The sequence below is a fragment of the Megascapheus bottae genome, chromosome 12 (assembly GCF_031878675.1).
Source record: "Megascapheus bottae isolate mThoBot1 chromosome 12, mThoBot2.hap1, whole genome shotgun sequence".
Classification (NCBI taxonomy): domain Eukaryota; kingdom Metazoa; phylum Chordata; class Mammalia; order Rodentia; family Geomyidae; genus Megascapheus; species Megascapheus bottae.
In genome coordinates this window covers 54,711,770-54,718,645 of record NC_143520.1, presented here as the reverse complement: position 1 = coordinate 54,718,645, position 6,876 = coordinate 54,711,770, and positions in this window count along the sequence as shown.

The following is a 6,876-nucleotide window of genomic DNA, read 5'->3' as shown; positions in this document are numbered from 1 at the left end:
GACTGGTCATTTTGTAGAGATGTATTATTAAATCCTTGTAATAAAGTTCTTCACTGGTTTATTCATAGCCATGGACTTTGCTTTCTCTTTGAATAAAGCTGCAGCCTAATTTTAACAGTTGAAGAAATGCTTTTGTATATCAGTGAGCCCCAAGCATGGTTTAGGACATGTATAAATAGAGAAAATAACTTTCAGTCATTGATGGCCTCATCCCTGCAATCCTCACTACTCAGGAGACACATTAGAGAATTACAATTTGAAGCCAGCCTGGACAGAAAGGTCCATGAGACTCTTACCTCCAGTTAATCTCCAAAAAGCCCATAGAGGAGGGGTGGCTAAAGTGGTAAAGTGCCAACCTTGAGAATACTCAGACTGTAGTCTGCTTGATCATTACCTCGATTCTGTTTCTATGGTAGTTCTGAAGAAGTCACCATTGCTGTCACCCACTCACTTGAGAGGGTAATTTGGTTGCCATAAGACAAACATTCCTGCTGAAAGAGGAGGATGAAGAATTGACATACACACACCCAACCCCCATCCCCATTATCCCAGGTGCATGCAGGTGTCAGGCAAGCCACCAGATATGTGCAGACTGTTTGATGCAGTCCACCTAAGCCTGGTTGTCAACATTCCATTGTGGTTCCAGTGGAAAAGCCCCCCACCTGCCTAGACCTAATGGCTTTCTCATTAACTTCTGCCTCCTTGTTCAGCCCCCATGAAAACCCAACTCAAATCCTACCTTCTTGCACAACCTCCCATCCCATGGGAAGGTTGTTGCCCCTCATTGTTATGCCTCAATGAGCAGTTCTAGCCTACTGAAAATCAGGACCTAGCCATTCCTTTTTCTGTTCTCCTCCTTTCTCCTAATGGGACAGGCTCATCATTGGGTGATCTGTCTTCAAGACTCACTATTTCTGGAATCTGGGGTGATTGCAGATTTAGAGCAATGATGAGAGACTTTTATTTTGACAGTCATGGTACTTGAACTCTGGGCCTGGGCACTCTCCCAGGCTCTTACCCTCAAGGCTAGCACTCTACCACTTGAGCCACAACATCACTTCTAGTTGTTTTTTTTTTTTTGGGGGGGGCTTCATTGGAGGTAAGAGTCTTATGGACTTTTGTGTCCAGTTTGGCTTTGAACCATGATCCTCAGATCTCAGCCTCCTGAGTAACTAGGGTTATAGGCATGAGCTACTAGTACCCAGGTGGCTGGAGACCTCTAAGCACTGACTGGAACAGGATGCTGTAAAAGCAAATAGTTACTCTTATCTTGGTGCCTGGGGAAATGGTGAGATAGGTTATATAAATTTAGAGCTAATTGTATCCTCTGGTTTTCAACAGACATTCCAGAACATGTCTGGGTGTGCAGTCTGGGCGGGTGGGGGTGGAAGGGAGTAGGGTAGAGCTGAGCAGAAATCTGAACCAAAGTCTGAAGACATAGCAGACGGGGACAAAATAAAGACAGATGTCAGACTTCATTCTACTTTCTGCTATGTATGGACATCTGAAGCCCATGGGAAGTATCCATGCTTTTTATTAAAAGCAGCCTTTGTTACAGAATGAAAATCCTGCAGTTGATTCTGTTCGTCGTTTGCAAATTTCCACTAAATCCAGGGAATAAATAGTCTGGAATTGTGATGGCATTAACCATCATTGCCAATAAAGAAGACTTCATCAGGGTTCACCTGAGAACTACCTGATGGCATCCAGACTCATTCCAGTCCCCCCAGGCTTGCCAAGTTGTCATGTCATCTGCTATCTGATAAGCCTAATGCAACATTTCCAACAGGGCCAGAAGATCTTTGGCTTTGGCCAGCGTTTCATTGATTATTCTGTAAGGCTATCCTGTAAGGTTAGCTTTCCCATTTCTTCTGGCCATTAAAAAAATATTTTCAATACATACATCTGAATCCAAATCTCCTCTGGAGTTTCTTTCCACCCTCCTCAAGAATTGTGGAGAGTTCTTTTGCATTTTTTACATCTCTTATTGTGGCAACCAACCCCAATTAGTTGGCATTCACTCCCTACTAGATACATCCTATACAGACAGGCCCTTTAACTTTGGGTCTGGCTTGGGAGAGACTGGATTTCAGAGTGAGGAGACTTCTTCTTGCAAGAAAGAACCCAGCCCCCTCTTCGTCCTTCCCCTTCACCTTCTCTATGTATGCTACTTTGTGTAGTCAACAGCAAAGCAGAGAGTGAAGCATGTTCAACAGGACTCTTGCAGGATTGATGACGCCTCTCCCTCCAGAGGTCAGGCCTCTGCTACAATGCCCCTCCCTGGGCTCCTCTTCCTTGGGAGTTGAAGCTCCTGCCTCCTTTCCTACCAGCCTGAATCCTAAGGCTTGGAGCACCTGTTGAAAGGATAGCCACCTCTAGAGGCCTGAAAGGGCTGGAATAAAACCTTCCAGCTTTTAATCATTTAAAATGATGCTTTAGTCCTCTGGGGACAAGATTGAACACAGCAGCTCCTAAAGATGACACTTAAGAGACCAGCCGTGACCTGCATATCTGCTCCTCATCCTGTCTGGCAGCAGGCAGTCTCTCATCTCAGAACTCCCTAAATCACCAGCTGGCCATGGACAACACGTGCTTGGAGCCTGTTAAGGGATCAGGGGTGGTCCATTCCTGACACGCTGGAGGTTTGTGCTTCTCTTTTATTATTCAGTCTCTCCAACCCCCTTCCTCTCCCTGCCTCCCCGTGGGTAGTCTGACTTTTCTTCTGGGGGGATCTTAGCACCTCTGAGCTCAAGAATCAAATCGAGTGGTGTAAGCTCACTCACATATGGTGCTGATATTTGCCTAAACTAATGAATCTCTGGAAGAGACCACAAGAAAAAATGCAATGTGATACACACAGAGCAATGCCACACCAAACTAGGGGGAGAATGTTCCAGGGTGAGCCCCTACCACTTACAGCGTGGCCTGGGGTTACTTTGCCAGTCAAAGTCCTACTGATGTAGTAGATCCCACCATATCAATTTATTTTAATTTTTTCAGTGTGTGTGCTAGTATTGGGTTTGAACTCAGGGACTGGGTTCTGTCCTGTAGCTTTTTCACTCAAGGTGAATCACAGCTTCACTTTTTGATGGTTGGAGATAAGAGTCTCTCTCATGTACTTTCCTGCCCAGGTTGACTTCAAACCAGGATCCTCAGATCCCAGCCTTGTGAGTAGCTAGAATTCTAGGCCTGAGTGACCCGTGCCTGTCCCACATCAATTTCTTAAGCATTTCCAATGATCTCTTCCCCTTTCCTATCACCTCTGAAGTGACTATAGATAGCAAAGCATATGGTGATAGTAAGGGGACTGACAAGCTAGTAGGGGGAGGGGACATCTTTCACAGACCGAGGCCATCCAGAGGCTCCAGCCAAGGATGACGGGATACTCTGAAGAAGGAGGACTGAACAGGAGACATATGTTCCTAGAGGATGTCGCCCAACAACACCATGGAAAAGTATCTGTGTTTAGTGAGCAGCTGTGACTTTAATGCCTTTCTTTAGTAGATTCTTAGTATTTTATGTGACTAGATTTATCTTATCTGTGACTAACAGATGTTGGATGTTCTTTCATGAAGTATACAAAGCAAATGGGTTCTCAGTGGCTAAAAATATTTTTATGTAGACTATGTTTTAAACAATTAGATCTATAAATTTTAATTTTGGTTACTTCAGAGCTAAATGGCTCAGCATTCAGTGAAGAAATACAATACAAAGCCAATCTATAGCGCTATTTGGAGGCTTGAGGTATATAGCTCATGGTAGAATGCCTATCTAACATGTGCCAAATCCTGGGTTCAAACTCCACCATAAAGAAGAGGAAGAGGGAGGAGGAGGAGGAGGGAGAGGAGGAGGACGAGGCGGAGGAGGAGGAAAGGAAAGAAGGAAGATAAGGAAAGAAGGAAGGAAGAAGAGAAGAAGAAAAGGAGGAGGAGAAGGAGGAGGAGGAGGAAGAGGAGGAGAAGGAGGAGGAGGAAATTTTTGGCTACTTATACAACAAACAATTTCTAATCAAGAAAACAGAGGAGGGGCCAGGAATGTGGCCTAGTGGGAGAGTGCTCGCCTAACATGCACAAAGGCCTGGGTTCAATTCCTCGGTACCACATATACAGAATAAGCCAGGGTGGTGCTATGACTCAAGCGGTAGAGCACTAGCCTTAAGCAAGAAGTGTCCAAGGACAATACCCAGGTCCTGAGTTCAAGCCCCAGGACTGGCAATCCCCCCTACCCACACACACATGAAAACCAGAGGAAAGACAATTAACAACATCAGGAATATCAGAAAGAACATCAGTACTTTATAAATATCAGAAGGATATAAAGGAGCCAAATGCCAGTGGCTCATGCATGTAATCCTAGCTACTCCAGAGGTTGAGATTTAGGGATCTAGTTCAAACGTAGCCCCAAGAAGATACTCCTTGAGATACTTTATCTCCAGTTAACTGGAAGGGGAACCGTGCTTCAAGTGATAGAAAGGCAGCCTTAAGCCAAATAGTTTGGGGGTAGGGCCCAAATCCAATACCAACACCAAAAACAAAATATTATGAGGAGGGGGATATAAATAACAACTTCATGCAAATAAATTTAGCAACTTAGCCAAATTCTTTGTAAAATTTAAGCTACTTAATCTAACTAAAAGCTGGTCATCCCAGCTTCAGCCTGGCTACTTGGGAGATACTGGTTGAACATTGACCCAGGCAGGAGACTGCATCTCATTCAATGGCCAGGAGTGGTGGCATGTGATTGTTTTTCCCAGCTATGAGGAAAACACAATGACAGAGCACAATGGTATGTGCCTGTCATCCCCAGAGACATGAGGAAACACAAGTAGGAGTGATGATCACAGCCCAGACCAGCATGGACATAAAGTAAGACTCTACCTCAAAAATAACCAATTCAAAAAGAAGAGGTTGAAGTTGTAGCTGAAGTTGTGCTAGAATGCTTGCTTTGTAAATGTGAAACTCTGAGTTCAACTCCAAATACCTAAAAGCAAATAAATAAGTAAAGAAGAAATAGAAGAAGATAATCTGAATAGCTCTATTGTTCTTTTAAAAATTGAATTTGTAACTACAAATCTTCCCATATGGAAACTCTAAACCAAGATCGGTTATACTAGTGAATTATTCTAAATTTAAGAAAGAAATGCCAGATTTACATAATTCGAGAATTTGTAGATTCCTAGTTTCTCCAGAGCTTTTAGCATAAAGAGATTTTGGATCTTGTCAAATGCCTTTTCTTCATCTATTGAGACATGCCTATAGTGAAACTGTCTTCCAAACCATAACCACAGTAATCCCATCTTGCAGCAAGCTAACATTTAGCTGCTCTGTGTGTCAGACTTCAGCAGACAAGCCATCCTTCCCACAGTTAATAGTGTTTGCCAAAGACAGCAGCATCCCTGAAAAGGGCAAGTGACACATAAACTTGTCATTCCCACAGGGTCTGGCTTTGTCTCTCTTGGGTTGAGGCTGTGGTTACTTCTGCAATATAGACGCTAGGTGGTGATCTAAGCCCAGGTTTCTGCCATAGACTTATCACTACCTAAAACACCACTTTGCTAGACATGGTGGTGGCAACTTGGCAACTTTGGGAAAATACAGCCCTCAGTAGTTTTCCATGGCTCTATATCTCCTGTGGAAGTGATTTATTCATCAAACTGGATGTGTATGAGTAATGTTCAGGGCTGTCAGCATCATCTATTTTGGAGGCTCATGATTCTCATATACCAATGTAGGAAAATCACAGAATAGCCCATGAGGTCAAAACAAAGAAAAAGAAGATGAAAGGGAGGAAGGAGGGAAAGAGGGACCAAAGAAAGGAAGGAAGGAAATGAAAGAAAAGAAGGAGGGAAGGAAAAGAAGAGATAATTTTTAGTCAACATATAAGAAGGCTATAAATGACCACCTCCAATTTCATAATTTAAAAAAAATACATGAAAACAAAGCAGGCACGGTGCTCATATTTATCATCCTACCTACTCAGGAGGCTGAGATCTGAGGATCACAGTTCAAAGTCAGCCCAGGCAGGGAAGTCCATGAGACTGTTATCTTCGATTAATTGCTAAAAAGCCAGAAGCACAGCTGTGCCTCAAGTGGAAGAGTGCCAGCCCTGAGTGAAAAAGCTAAGAGACAGAGCTTAGGACACAAGTTCAAGCCCCAGTACTAACTGACACAGAAGAACAAAGCAGCAAAAGCTAAAGCAAAAACCCTTCTGAGATCATCAGAGATTTGAGTTCACTGGTCAAATAGCTTCCTCCCAGAAACAGGAAGTCCATGGGAGACAGTGAGCAGGAAGGACAACCTACACTGTAATTGGTGGTTTGCTGAAGCTCTCTATGGACACATGGAGAACCCAGCCACAGACATTTCCAAAAACTGCTGTGTTTCCCTCCAGGAACCTACCAACTTCTCTGAGTAAGAATCAGAAGAAAATCTAATGTTTTGGCCAAGAAGAGAGCAACAGCCCAGAGAGTTTTTCTTACCAAGGCTTGCCCTGGAGGAAAACGGCTTTCCCAGAGCCCAGCTGACTTGAGGAAGCCCATGAAAGGACGAGAATTAATAACAGTACTATAGAATGCTGCCGCCCTCTACACTTCAATTCCACATCCGTGGAGATCCTCTGTAATAACACAATTCAATAGAACAAACTGTAGATCGCACCCAAATTTACGAAGATTCTACAGAATCCCAGACACAACAATAACAAAAGTTCTCTAATGCCTACAACCCTAGTAAGCAGTTAGCACGACCTAACTGCAGGCCAGAAATCATAGAAGTTCACCAAAAGGCCATTTGCTTTAGTGTCTTTTTTTTTTTAAACCAATATGATGCTGGGTTTTAACAATGAAAAGCAGAATGTGTATGAGTAAGAAAGCACTGA